The sequence below is a fragment of the Pseudoliparis swirei genome, chromosome 14, assembly GCF_029220125.1.
Source record: "Pseudoliparis swirei isolate HS2019 ecotype Mariana Trench chromosome 14, NWPU_hadal_v1, whole genome shotgun sequence".
In the NCBI taxonomy this organism is placed as follows: Eukaryota; Metazoa; Chordata; class Actinopteri; order Perciformes; family Liparidae; genus Pseudoliparis; species Pseudoliparis swirei.
Genome location: NC_079401.1, coordinates 2,860,006 through 2,873,151, shown reverse-complemented (window position 1 = coordinate 2,873,151; position 13,146 = coordinate 2,860,006).

Sequence of the window (13,146 nt, the reverse complement as noted above, 5' to 3'; positions counted from 1 at the left end):
TTGCAGCACGCACGCACACACACACACACACACACACACACGCGCACACACACACGCACACACACGCGCACACACACTGCTCCAAGTAAAACAATCCTAATTGGGCGTCTTTTGCTCTCCAACTCTGAGATAGACACGTCCGTCTCCTCTGAACCTCGAGCCTCAGATGCACAATTTAGTTTTGACAAATGTGATGTTTGGGTTAAATTGTTAATGGTGCTACAGGACATCAAAGGGCATACATTAACACACACACACACACACACACACACACACACACACACACACACACACACACACACACACACACACACACACACACACACACCGCTCGTGTTATTTCTTGTTCTGTTTAGTCTCCTGGGGAGAGGAGTGAGAGTCTAAGAGATCCTCCTTCTTCTTCTTCTTCTTCTTCTTCTTCTTCTTCTTCTTCTCCTGCGTTCATAAATATGATATTTATCCTCCTAAAGGTAAAAAAAAAAAGCAAATGAGGAGATGAAAACGAGGGGGCCGAGCCGGGTGATCCGCCGACATGAAGAGGGGCGCGTTGAAGAGGATTCCATCAAAGGAAAACACTAAGTGAAGCCGTGTGTGTGTGTGTGTGTGTGTTAAATACCTCGTGTTGTTCTGAAATGCCTCAAACAATGAGTCCATGTGTCGGGGATTTTGTACAAAAAGTCTTTTGGTGTTTTCCGTCTCCTCCGCCTTGCTCCTTCACATCAGACTGCACACCTTGCTCCCTGCAGCCGGGCCTGGATAATGAACGCTGCTGTGTGTGTGTGTGTGTGTGTGGAGCGCTTGATTTACGGCGCGGCTGGCAGCTTCAAGAGAGGAAACCCGCTAACTTCCCCGAGATGGGAGTTAAGTGCTTCTCGCGTCCACCATCCAGACAAATTATATTCCATATTTATAATACTTACGCGGATATACAGGCGCTGATGGGCTCACACACCTGATGGAGGGCGGCGTGCACCCGGCCGACGGTGCAGGCGCTTATCAGGTGTGTGAAGACGGGCTCATGTCTGACCTTGTGACACAAATAGACTTCCTGTCACATGACGTCCAGTCGCCGAGGCTAAAAACGAGCAGCGGGCGCTTATAAGACCCGTTAGATATCACTTCTGCTGCTGTAGAATACCTAAAAATCTGCATTTGATGTTTCAGATGTCAGATAATTTTTCATTTCTCAGTCTTATTTCTATCATTTTGGTGAACGGTGTGACGTAAAAAATCGATTTACTCAAAAAAACGCAAATACAAAATGTGGTTTTAGACGTTTATTTACATGTGTTTACCATCTTATTCATAAATTTCACTGCTTTGTGAACAGAAGACCTTTTAGTTCGCCAATTCCAAACCTCAAAGCGGTTCGTCCGCACGAGGAAAGGAATGTTTTCACAAGAGATGTGAAGAATTAAAAAGAAATCAAGCTTACATTTTCCGCTTTAGGGCCAAATGATCTCTTTAGACTTGAGCCTGAGGACAAGTGTGCCTCATTATATAGAGAGATGAATATGAGTCATATGTGTTGTATGAGTATGTGCTATAAGTGCCTTTAAAACGACCCCAGAGGGTTGAGGTAAAAAAGAACACTTCCTGCCCGTCACCTGGAGGTCCTCATCGCCTCTTAACCAGGTGAGACATGCAGACTCCTGTTGCTGCGCTGTGATTGGCTGCCGGCTGTCGGGGTGCGTGAAGGTGTTCGTTGAGACGTCCTGGAACACAGCCGCCTCGGCTGGACGCGTCCGTGGTTTAAAGTGCTCTGGGATCCGCGGCCTAACCTTTTTTTAGCCACTCAGCCCTTCCCCTCCCTGCTGCCTCTTGATTTCCCCATAGCGCCTCGTGTGTGTGTGTGTGTGTATGTGTGTGTGTGTGTGTGTGTGTGCTTTTCTTTGGACCGGCCGGGTCGAGAGGAGCAGGGCCGCCGGTCGGAGACGTGGGAGAAGGAGACGAGGTGGCTGTTTATTCTCCGCATACCTTTTGTCGAGTGGCTTTGGAGCGCGGCCTAAAGCAACAGCAGAGGCCATGTACACAAATTACAGGTCTGGGAAGGGAGGAGGGAGGAGGGGAGGAGGGAGGAGGGGAGGAAGGGTGGACGGAGGAGTGCAGTTCCCAGAGAGGAATATAACAGCGGTCAGATATTGTTTTCTTTTTACGTGGATGAAGCCATGAGATCCATACTTTAAAAAAAAGATTAGGAGAAGGAAAAAAGTGCCAAATTAGCTTTTTTTTCCCTTCTTAAACCTTTAAAAAAAATTTTTTTTGTAATCTCCGGGCAGGGTTCATCCGGAGGCCGCACGCGATTACGCAACGCCGAGTCGAGAGCTCGCGTTTCATTCCACCGAGGGGAAAAAGAAACGAGCCGCTTTGACGTTGATGGATTACAGCGAGGAGGAATCGTCCCGTAATCGAAATGAATATCCTAATTTTGTATTTTCTTTTCCTCAAATGTGATATTTTTCTTGTCTGCCCCTCAAAAAAAAAAAAACCCAAACAAACAAAGAGCGGGACCCACATCGTGTTCACGCCGTCGTACTGACTGGGGTGTCGGTAATAAACGCCACGCCGGTGTTGTGGGCCGGAGCTCTCGGGGGGGAAAGAACCGTCAGCGGGTGAAATGACGAGGAGACCCGATCCAGCAGAACCTTCTCCCTCGCTTCGGGTCGCATTCAAACCTGTTCACACGTATTCACACAAGCGGCACACACACCTGGGCCTTCGATTCTTTATTTTCTTTCCTCCACTCCTTCACCAGGAGTCCCGCCTCTCGCTGCAGCCTTCGTCTCTCACGATGAAGATTCAGCTCCAGAACCACCTGGTGGGCTTTTTGGTTCTGGAGCTTCTTCATCAACGGTTTGAGAACATTTCTCTGTTTGCTCACGTCGAAGGAAATGCAGAAGGCGTCCTGTCGTGTTTACCTACCGGAGCCCTGTTATTTATTTGTGTCTGGGCTTATTTATCATCGGGCTCGCCTGAGTGAGAACGTATTATTATCTTTATTATGACTTTATTCTTATTTACTTTGCGCTTAAGGGAAGGAAAAAAAGTGACAATTCCTGGAGTGTTTACACACATTAATCTGCTGTGATCCGGCCTCCTCCTCCTCCTCCTCCTCCAGCCCTCCGTGTGACGGAGTGCCTGGACCCGTCCCGGGGCTGATGGGGGCAGGATGGGGGTCAGCGTGGAGCAGGAAATGGGGGTTTTCCTCGGGAGCGCCGGCCGGCGGTGACCGGCGGCGTGGAAAGCGCCGGGCCCATCCATCACCGCGGCCCCTATCTCAGCCCCGGCTCGGCGGGCCAATCGATGGGCGGCGTGCGGCGGCTCCTCGCGGTGGAGGTGTTGTGGAGTCAACGCCGCTGATTGCTGTAATTATAGACGTAGAGAGAGAGAGAGAGAGAGGGGAGAGAGAGGGAGAGGGGGGAGAGAGAGAGGGAGAGTCCTTTGCTGTGTGTGGAAAGGTGGAAAAGCAGTGTGGGTGATATCATCCTTCCTTGGAGAGATGAGAGTCAATACTCCCTGGTGTGTGTGTGTGTGTGTGTGTGTGTGTAGGCTCAGTGTTGTTTGGCAGCCCAACGTTACATTAGTGGCGCTGTGGGCTTCGACACGCCCCAGCTGTACTTTGTGTGAGAACGCAGGTTTTTCGGGACTATTCTGGATGTTTCCGTGCGGCTCCGCGGTGCCACGAGACGAGAATCACACGGCCGGTTATTTATTCCCCTCGCCGCCGGTCAGAGGCTCACAAAAGGAGGAGACGCGTGGAGCTGCAAGGACAACAAGGGCAGGAGCCCAAACCCGCGTGCACGCCGCCCACGTGCACGCCGCCCGCGGGCCGCGCACGTGGGGCGACCGCAGCTGCTGGCGGGCCGAGGCTCTGCAGATGTGGAGGCCCCCGCAGCTACGTCGATGCACCTCTAAGCCCCGCCCCCCACACCCCGCTCACGTCCCATCATGCTCGGCTACAGCCGTCTGGAAGGGATGTGCAGACGCATATGTCCACACACACACACACACACACACACACACACACACACACGCACTAAATGTGACATTAATGCACGTTTATGCCTCACGTTGACGGCTTTAAGCGTGCCAGCAGATTTCTCCCGCCGTTCCTTTGATGCTTTTGCAGTGACGGGTCGATCTGGCTCTCCATTAACTCGTATATTACCACGAGTTAAGCGCCATTTGCCTGTATTTGTAGTCCTCGTTAAGTGTTGAGCTGAATCTGAGGACTTAGTCTCACACGACTTCATTTCCCAGAGTGCACCAGCAGCAGCAAACCGGCTGCTTGTCCCCTGATCAATCAGTCACTGATGTGGAGCACCTGTGGGGACAGGAGGACCTCATGCTTTGAACAAGCAGAGAGAAGAGCTTCAGGTCATCAGCGGTCAGGGCGACGGTCAGTGAAATGTTTATTTACTTTCATAATGTTTAAAATGAGAATGCTGTTCAGCTGGTAAGAAACACATGGCAGCGTTAAATGCTTTGATTTTGAGTTTGGAAAAAATTAAAAGTATAAGATGATGAAATAAATGTTAAAAGCCATTTAAAATTCAGTGGAAATGTTAAATTAAAATGTTTAATTTAAAAGGTAATTTATGTTCTGTCTTTAAAGGTTTACAACCTAATTCACCGAGAGATCGACGAACAAAGCCAAAAAGAAAATAAAAGTGATTGAGTCGGACATGTGAGTTGTCCTTTGGAGCGGTGAACAAGAGTCGGACTTGACATTAAGGATGAATTATTTAAATGTGCGTAGACACATCGCACAAAAATGCGCCGATGCGCCCCCTACTGGAGGGAGGGAGCAAAGAAACTGGAGCGTGCACGCTAGATTAATCTGCTGATTATCCTCTTTTTATTTGTTTTAACACATCCTCACGTGAAGCTAGAGAAACCAGTGAATGTCGAGCATCTGTTTTGCTGAAACAAGTAAATTATGCAAATTGAGTTTTTCAATCAACGATTGGTGCTAAAATCGCATAAAAGTGCATTTATACGCCACCTACTGGCCTCTGCAAAGAAACCGGAGCGTGCAAAAGTTGTGCAACTAATTATTTTTCATTGATTAAACTGCTGATTATTATTATTTTTTATTTGTTTAGCTCTCGTGTAAATCCTCCTGTGCGAGAAGCTGCAGAAACCAGTGAATGTTGAGCATTTTTTTGACTAAATTATCCAAATATTGTCACTAGATTTACTTTTTCCGATCGTCTACCGGCGCTTAAATGCATGAATGTGGTCAGCGCAGGTCAAAACGGGCCGATGCCATGAGAGCGTGTCGGAGGTCACACGTGAACATGTGAGTTAAATGTCCTCGTGAAACCGACTCAGACGACGGAGAAAGAAATAAAACTAAGAAGTCGTCGGCGGGGGGAAGCACGGCGGCGGGCGAGCAGCCATGAAATCCCCGCCGCCTGCTGCCAGCGTGGAGATAGGCCTCGCCGCCGCCCGCCCGAATCCAGAGGCCTCGCTCCTAAAGCCTCTCCCAATGTCAAGTGGCTTTTATTAACCGCGGAGAGAGGATGTGTTCGGGTCCCCGGTGGTCCGCGTGGTCCGAGCCGCGCTGCCAAGCCTTTTTCTCGTCGTCTTAGCCGGCTTCTTGCAGGCGTCTTTTTCTTCTTCTTTTTTTGACGGCGGTCCAGATTCTCCTCCCCGGTAATCCCTCGCAGGCCGACCCCTCAGGTACAGAGAGCGTAATCCATTAGGGGAAGACACACGACTCCATTCAGCTCCGCCCGGGACGCCGGAGGATTTGGGTGCGAAAATCCTATTTTGTTGTTGTTATTTTCTCTCTCTCCATCTTTTGTGTGCTATAATGTTTTTTTTTAGGGTGGCATCCCGTACACCCGCCCAGTGGAATCATGGGTGGTAAATCCCCCGCTATAAGAGCGGCGGCCTCCTCCGGGGCCTCGGCTTAGCTCCGTGTTCGACATGTCGGGGGGGCGTGCTGAAGTCCACCGGATCTTATTTTTAACGTCCTGCCGCAATCTGCCCGCGACACGCGGCGCCGGACCCCCGACGTCAACCCGCTTATTGGGTCTAATTCTGGCTGCGGCCGTCCGGCAATCCCAAGAACACGGGCGTTTGATATCCAAGGATAATCTGGTTTTCTTCTCGCTTGTTTGTTGCCGCGTTCTAATGCCGCGTCTCGAGGGAAGCGGAGCTTTTTTTATTTTTGGTCAAAGCGCGTGTGACACAAAGAGGGAGGCGGCTAATCCTCGGGGTGACCGGTGGCCCCGACGAGCGCTTATACGCGAAAATGCCGATAGTTTTCGGAAAACTATTCCGGTCGCGTCCCTTTTGTCTCTTCCTGCAGGCGACATGAGAAGCTTCGTTTATCAGTTCACAGTTTCAGAGGATATTGCAAATCAATTTATTAGATTATCAGGCCTGCTTTGAGCTCTGCTCCCCCCCCCCCCCCCCTCTTCTGTCCTCTGCCTTCAATCGTAATACTTTAAAGAAAACTCCATTTCCAGATTATAGAGCACTTTATCGCAGAACAAGGAAGTATAAATTCAGCCCCAGACATCCTAAATCCTATTTCCTCTCTTTGCCTAACGCTAACGTGTCTTTATCCTCTCAAGGACGTCCGCCTAATGCAGTTTGTCCGCATCGGCTAATTTAAGCTTTTCCCCCCATGTGGACTCAACTGTAAAAACACAAACCGGACAATAAAAACACGATATTTGACTTATTCACGTTATAATATTGCTACTTTAGACTTCCTCTCTGACGTTAAACCTCCGCCACGAGGATAAACAATGCATTTAAAAGACGCTACAGGAGGCGGCGAGCACCTTTTTAAAGTGTATTAAACGCAGACGCAGTTATTCTCGCATGCAGTGATCCAATTATCTAGCTGCGTTAAACATTAAAGAGCTAAATATTGAATCTTTCACATGACTTTTCGATTATTCTCTGTTATTTTTAGCCGATTATTTCATCAATACTTTGAAATTTAAATTAAATACTCAAAAAAGGCTGTTTTTACCCGTCAAATAAGAGAGAGAGAGAACAAATAAATCCTTATTTTTGATATGTTGTGTGTGAATACTCAAAAAGCGGCTATAAAAAAAAGAAAGAAAGATAATTCACTGGTAATCAGCGCGCTTTAATTCCTCTCGTGTTGGGCTGACTGAGGGTATAAATCCCCCCCCCCCCCCATCTGAGGATTAATGGGGGCCGATGGCTCAGAAACGGGTTGATGTTTTATTTTGGAGGGCCAGACGATTTAAAAATAATAAAAAGTTCACGTGCGTTACCCCCCCCCCCCCCCCCCCCACAAGGGCCGGCACCAATCAATGATGTAATCATAACTAACTAATAATAAGCGAACACTTCAGTTCTCAGGTAGGACGCCATGAGTTGTTCCTTTTTATTTAATAAAATATATTTTACAAGTGATATAATCTGCCTTGGTATAGTCTTACAATTCAAGTTATTATGGAGCTTTTTCAATATCAGAAAAAGTAGTCAAATACTCTATTTAAAGGAAAAGTATTCACACATAAAATATCACGATAAAGATTTTTTTGTTGCTGCCTCTCTCTTATTTCTAGGGTATAAACAGCCTTTTGGACTAATTAATTTCATTTAAATTAAATCTGTTATGAAATAATTTGTTAAAAATCCAGAAACAAGGTGAAAATTCACGTGGAAGATTAAATATTTAGTTTTTTAATGTAGTTTATGAATATAAATACCATAAAATATAAATTTTAACACAATAAGTGGGTTTTCTTAGCAAAATAATGTGAATATTCAGGTTTATTTGATTAAGTGAGAAAAACAAATACAAAACCAACGATCCTTTATTGAAGATAGTTTTAGCCTCAGCTCCAATTAACCACTTAAATACTTATTAAGCCGGTCTCCACATTGTGAGGTGGCCCATTAAAGCACAAGGACCTGCAGAAGAGAGCCACTTCCTGTCGGCTGCAGCCGCCCCCTGCTGCTCCTGTTTATCCACAACACGGTGCTTTACTCCTGCTAATGGACCGGGACTCGCATCAAACGTGACCCCGAGAAGGGAGAGCGAGCATTACCAAAAACAATACGATCATTTACCCGTCTCTGTCTAATTGGCAGCACAAAGCCGGCCTCCGTTTGATGGAATCTTTTATTTTATTTTTAAGGAACAAGAGAGATGTGGATGAAAAGGCTCAAACACCCTTCAAGCTGCTGGAATCCTTTTTAAGGTGGATTTTATTCATTCACGTTACAGAGGTGTGCTTGTGCTGCCATGTGTTTTTAATTATGTCTTTTCAAGACGATTTCCTTTGTGCATCCTCCAAATTAAGGAGTTTTACATGAAATTATTGTCAATGTAACTTGCACATTTAGTACTTTTTATGCATCTAATCTTACTTTTTGTCTAATCGTTCCCATTTATGGTTAAATTTAAATGATAATCCTGCAGAATAAACTCTTAAAATGATCCATTTGTGTAAAAAGGAAACCTGCAAACTGGAATGGAAAGCTTTAAACATTTTTCTGGTACAAAATAAATAAACCCAATATCTGTGCACAAGGTGGGAATAAGACTTTTAGCTATATAATAAATCAACGACTTAATGTTGTCTTCACAGTGGCGTCAGTGAAGGGAGAAGAAGAGGTCACGAGCAGCAGGTAGAACTAGCAGCTCACCTGTGTGGGAGGAGCCTAAACCTGCAGGACCCTATAGCTCGGCATCGTGACACACCTGGAGAGACGGTAAGACATGCAAGAGGTACACAAGAAGTCATACTTCCTCTTCCACTATGGGTTTGACCTCTGGCCTCAGTGTACTTCCATTAACAACTGACGTTACTCAGGATTTAGGGCTCACTTTTAATTAAATGTAGCATACGGAGATGGAAAAACAGACAGTTTCTATTCTTTAAGCTCTTATTGTGGCGGGTTCGTGCAGACCTACGACGTTAACAGAGGTGTAGGCTCATGTTTTGTTTTTAGTTATCATCGCTCTTCATCCTCATTCAGTAATTAGAGATACTTCCTCTTCCACTATGAGTTGACCTCTGACCTAAGTGAACTTAAATGAGACCATTTTAATGAACTGTAGCGTGAGGAGACGGACAAACAGACACCTGCGTGGAGTGACGCTCTATATTTCTATTCTTGAAGCTTTTATTCTGGCAGAAGTGTAGGCTCACGTTTTATTTCAGCTTAAATAGAAAAATTAAAATCTCTTCAAACTATCATCGCTCCTCATCCTCATGAATTAAGCTCAGCAGAGATACTTCCTCTTCCACTATGAGTTGACCTCTGACCCAATGGACAAACAGACTCCATATCTCTATGCTTTAAGCTTTTATTCTGGCGGGTTCGTTCAGAAGTGTAGGCTCACCTTTTATTTCAGCTCATACAAATAGAAAAATAACAATCTCTTCAAACTATCATCGCTCCTCATCCTCATGAAAGCTCAGTAGAGATACTTCCTCTTCCACTATGAGTTGACCTCTGACCTAATGGACAAACAGACTCCATATTTCTATTCTTTAAGCTTTTATTCTGGCGGGTTCGTTCAGAAGTGTAGGCTCACCTTTTATTTCAGCTCATACAAATAGAAAAATAACAATCTCTTCAAACTATCATCGCTCCTCATCCTCATGAAAGCCTGTAGATATAAGACTTGTCATCATGAGCACGGTAGATTTTAATTTGACTTGATTCTTAAAACCGTGTGCAGGAATGAGCAACATCTCTATGAAGCGACTGCGAGCCGATCAAACACCCCAAACACGTCCTCCAGCCGGCTCTCACGTCCACCTTAAGGGGGGAGAGACAAAAAGAACAACAGCGGCGAGGCGGCCGGCGTGATTAGCTTGGTCGCGGTCGGAGCCCATTTGCGGCCATTTGCATCCGGGCTGAAACCTGCAGCTGAGAGCATCTCATGCATAATGACCGGTTGTCACAACAACGCGGGAGGCGGGCCCCGCCGGGCGAAATGACGGCCCTGTCACTCCTCCGCAAAAAAAGACACACCAAAAAAAACCACCACGCTGGCAACCTGTAATTCCCCTCGCAGCGCTGCTTCCCTTCCGCCGCCTGGTTAAATGGCACTTTTGAAGGAAGTAAATCTGCAAAGTCGTGGTTTTTAATAACGATGCCGGAGCCACGTGTGTGACGGGGTGAGGTGTGTGTGTGTGTGGGGAGAGGGGGGGGGGGGGAGGCTCACGGGGTTAAGAGGGATTTGTCATTTGTTTGTGCTCGCGGGCCTCGTCTGCTCACGGAAACATCTCTTACAGAGTAAATGAAAAACAATTATCCAGCGGGGCAAGGTGGGTATCCGATCCCCTCCGATGCCGTTCATCCATCGCTAATGTGCTTCTTAAATATCTGTTTTTTAAACCACTCATGCTTTCAAAATGAGAGTTGAATTGGAGTTTTTCGTGCCACGCATATGTTAGAAGATATATATATATATACGTGCATGCATTTCTTTAATTAACTTGTCATTTGTACTTTAAATTAATATAAAATACACAAGAGCGTATAGTTTTAATGATCTGTCTGCAAACACACACACACACACACACACACACACACATGAAGCTGCATCCTTGAACCCTCTGTGAGACCAGGCGGGGGAATTTACTGTTATTCCTCATGTCGCTATGTAAATACGAGATGATTTACATATCACGTGCGCGGCCCTCGGATGAAACGGTTCACCTCCCTCGCCCGTCCGTCCGTCCGTCTTGAAAGTCTCCGACGACTCCGCGAAGAAAAGTGAAACTTCCGAAATAGATTGGAGTCGATTTGAAGTGAAGCGACACATTGATATGCAGAGAGAGAAACACAGGAAAGCGAAGGCCTCCCCGAAAGGCAAAGACATAACTAAACCTGCGCGTAGTAGAAGAAGAAGAAGGAGAAGAAGAAGAAGCAGCGGGGAAATTAGCGACAAAAGCATTATAATTTGTCACTGATGCATAAATCTTGCTGACGTGCTCAGTCACGTTAATGGCGCCGCGGCTGCTCGGTGGAAGGCTGTGCAAACTTGCGCAGTTGCAGAAAAAACAGCAAAACTATATGTTGGAAACATCACCTTATTTGCATAATTTACCAAAAGCCAATGAGGCAGCTCAAGGAGTGCGGGTGATAGTAATAAGTGTTTGGGAAAGGCAGAAAGATCACTAATGGTTTGCCTATGGGGATTTCTCCACGCCATGGGGGAGGAAAATGAGAAATATTTTTCAAACAGCGGGGGTAAAGGTTTTAAAACTGGGAGCACATGGGGAGATAAAGATGTTCCTGCCACGGGGCGCTAGGCGGGAAAAATGCAACCGCGAGCACGAGAAAAAAAAGAAAAGAATGCCCCCGTAATTCCGGCATTAAGAGGTAATAATCATGTTTCACCGGATGATGGTGAAAACAAACGGTCGCCCGCAAAGCCGGGTGAAATATAGAGAAATAAATAAATAAAGAAGTGGGCGAGAGAGGGAGGGGGGGGGGAGGCCATCAGGTAGAGGAGGTAATGAGGTGGTGGGTGTGTGGGGGGGTTAGGGGGGAGGGGGCGGGGCTTGTGAGCCCATCACCAACTCTGTGTGAGAGTAAACAAAGAGTGAGGCAAGTGGGGAGAAAGAGTTCGGAGATCACGACCGAGAGGCTCCACGCTGGGGACACACACACACACACACACACACACACACACATGACACACACACATGTGGAGAGAGAGAGAGGGAGGGAGATACATACAGACATGTTGAGAGAGAGAGAGAGAGAGAGAGACATGCATGTGTGACGCATCTTATTGTTAAAGTCGATACAAATGCTTAGAAATGTGAATTTCAACGTGCATATACTGTATTTTCTTCATAGTATATTCACATCTGTGGTCTTTTAAGTGGTTACACAGTTAAAATAAGTTAAATTCATATTTTTAAGCTTTAAAAGTCGTAGTTTTTATGGTGTATTATTAACCCCAGATGCTTTTATAGCCATGGATCACAGTGTTGAACTTCTGTCTTTAGCCTCGACACTACACAAACAAACTACACAAACCAACTACACAAACCAACTACACAAACCAACTACACAAACCAACTACACAAATCAACTACACAAACCAACTACACAAACAAACTATACAAACAAACTACACAAACCAACTACACAAACCAACTACACAAACCAACTACACAAACAAACTATACAAACAAACTCAAAACTCTGGAGCGTCGCTGAATGTCAGCCGATCGCCGGCCTCCGACGTCCCGAGGAAAGAAAGCGATAAGCGTGGATGGGGGGGGGGTCGGTGCATTGTGATCATGACATGGGGGGGGGGGGGATCCAGCAAAGCCGTTAAGCTCCTCCATCGCACCGAGAAGATTAGTGGACGAGATGGAGGTATCCGGCGTCCCCCGGCCCGCCGCGCACTTGGCACGCCGAGGGCGGCTAAACGCCAAAGAGGCGCTTTGCGTGACTCGGAGGACCGATCGCTGAGTAAAACCCCCACAATGCAAAGCGAGGGCGTCCCGGCGCTTTCATCCGTTTCTACTTCTGCCATTTTATTTACTTTATTCTGTCTCCGAATGATCAGCGGCTGGAAAGCCGAGGCCTCTCTCTCTCTCTCTCTCTCTCTCTATGTCTCTGTCTCTGTCTATCTCTCGCTCTCTCTCTCTCTCTCTCTCTCTCTGTCTCTGTCTCTGTCTCTCTCTCTCTCTCTGTCTCTCTCTCTGTCTCTTTCTCTCTGTCTCTCTGTCTCTCTCTGTCTGTCTCTCTCTCTCTCTCTGTCTCTGTCTCTCTCTTTCTCTCTGTCTCTCTCTCTCTGTCTCTCTCTCTCTCTCTCTCTAAACCCCCGGTAGGTTGCAAGTCACCACATTCGGCCTTGTTTGACCGCAGAGCTCCGGACGGCTCGTCCGATTATCTGGGACAACCGGCCTGCCGTCACGTTCTCCCATTATACGCCTTCTGGGAGCGTCCTCAGTGTGTGTGTGTGTGTGTGTGTGTGTGTGGTTTTAACCCGTGTTTCCCTGCAGGCTTCTGGAAAACACTTTGTCCATCGCTTGATGTTCTCTGCGTCTCGGCCCTTCCTCCTCCTCCTCCTCCTCCTCCTCTTCCTCCGCCCACGCCAGAGTCATTTTTATTTATTATCTCCTCCCTGACAGCGGAGAGCGAGTGACGGGGAGTCGGAGGAAA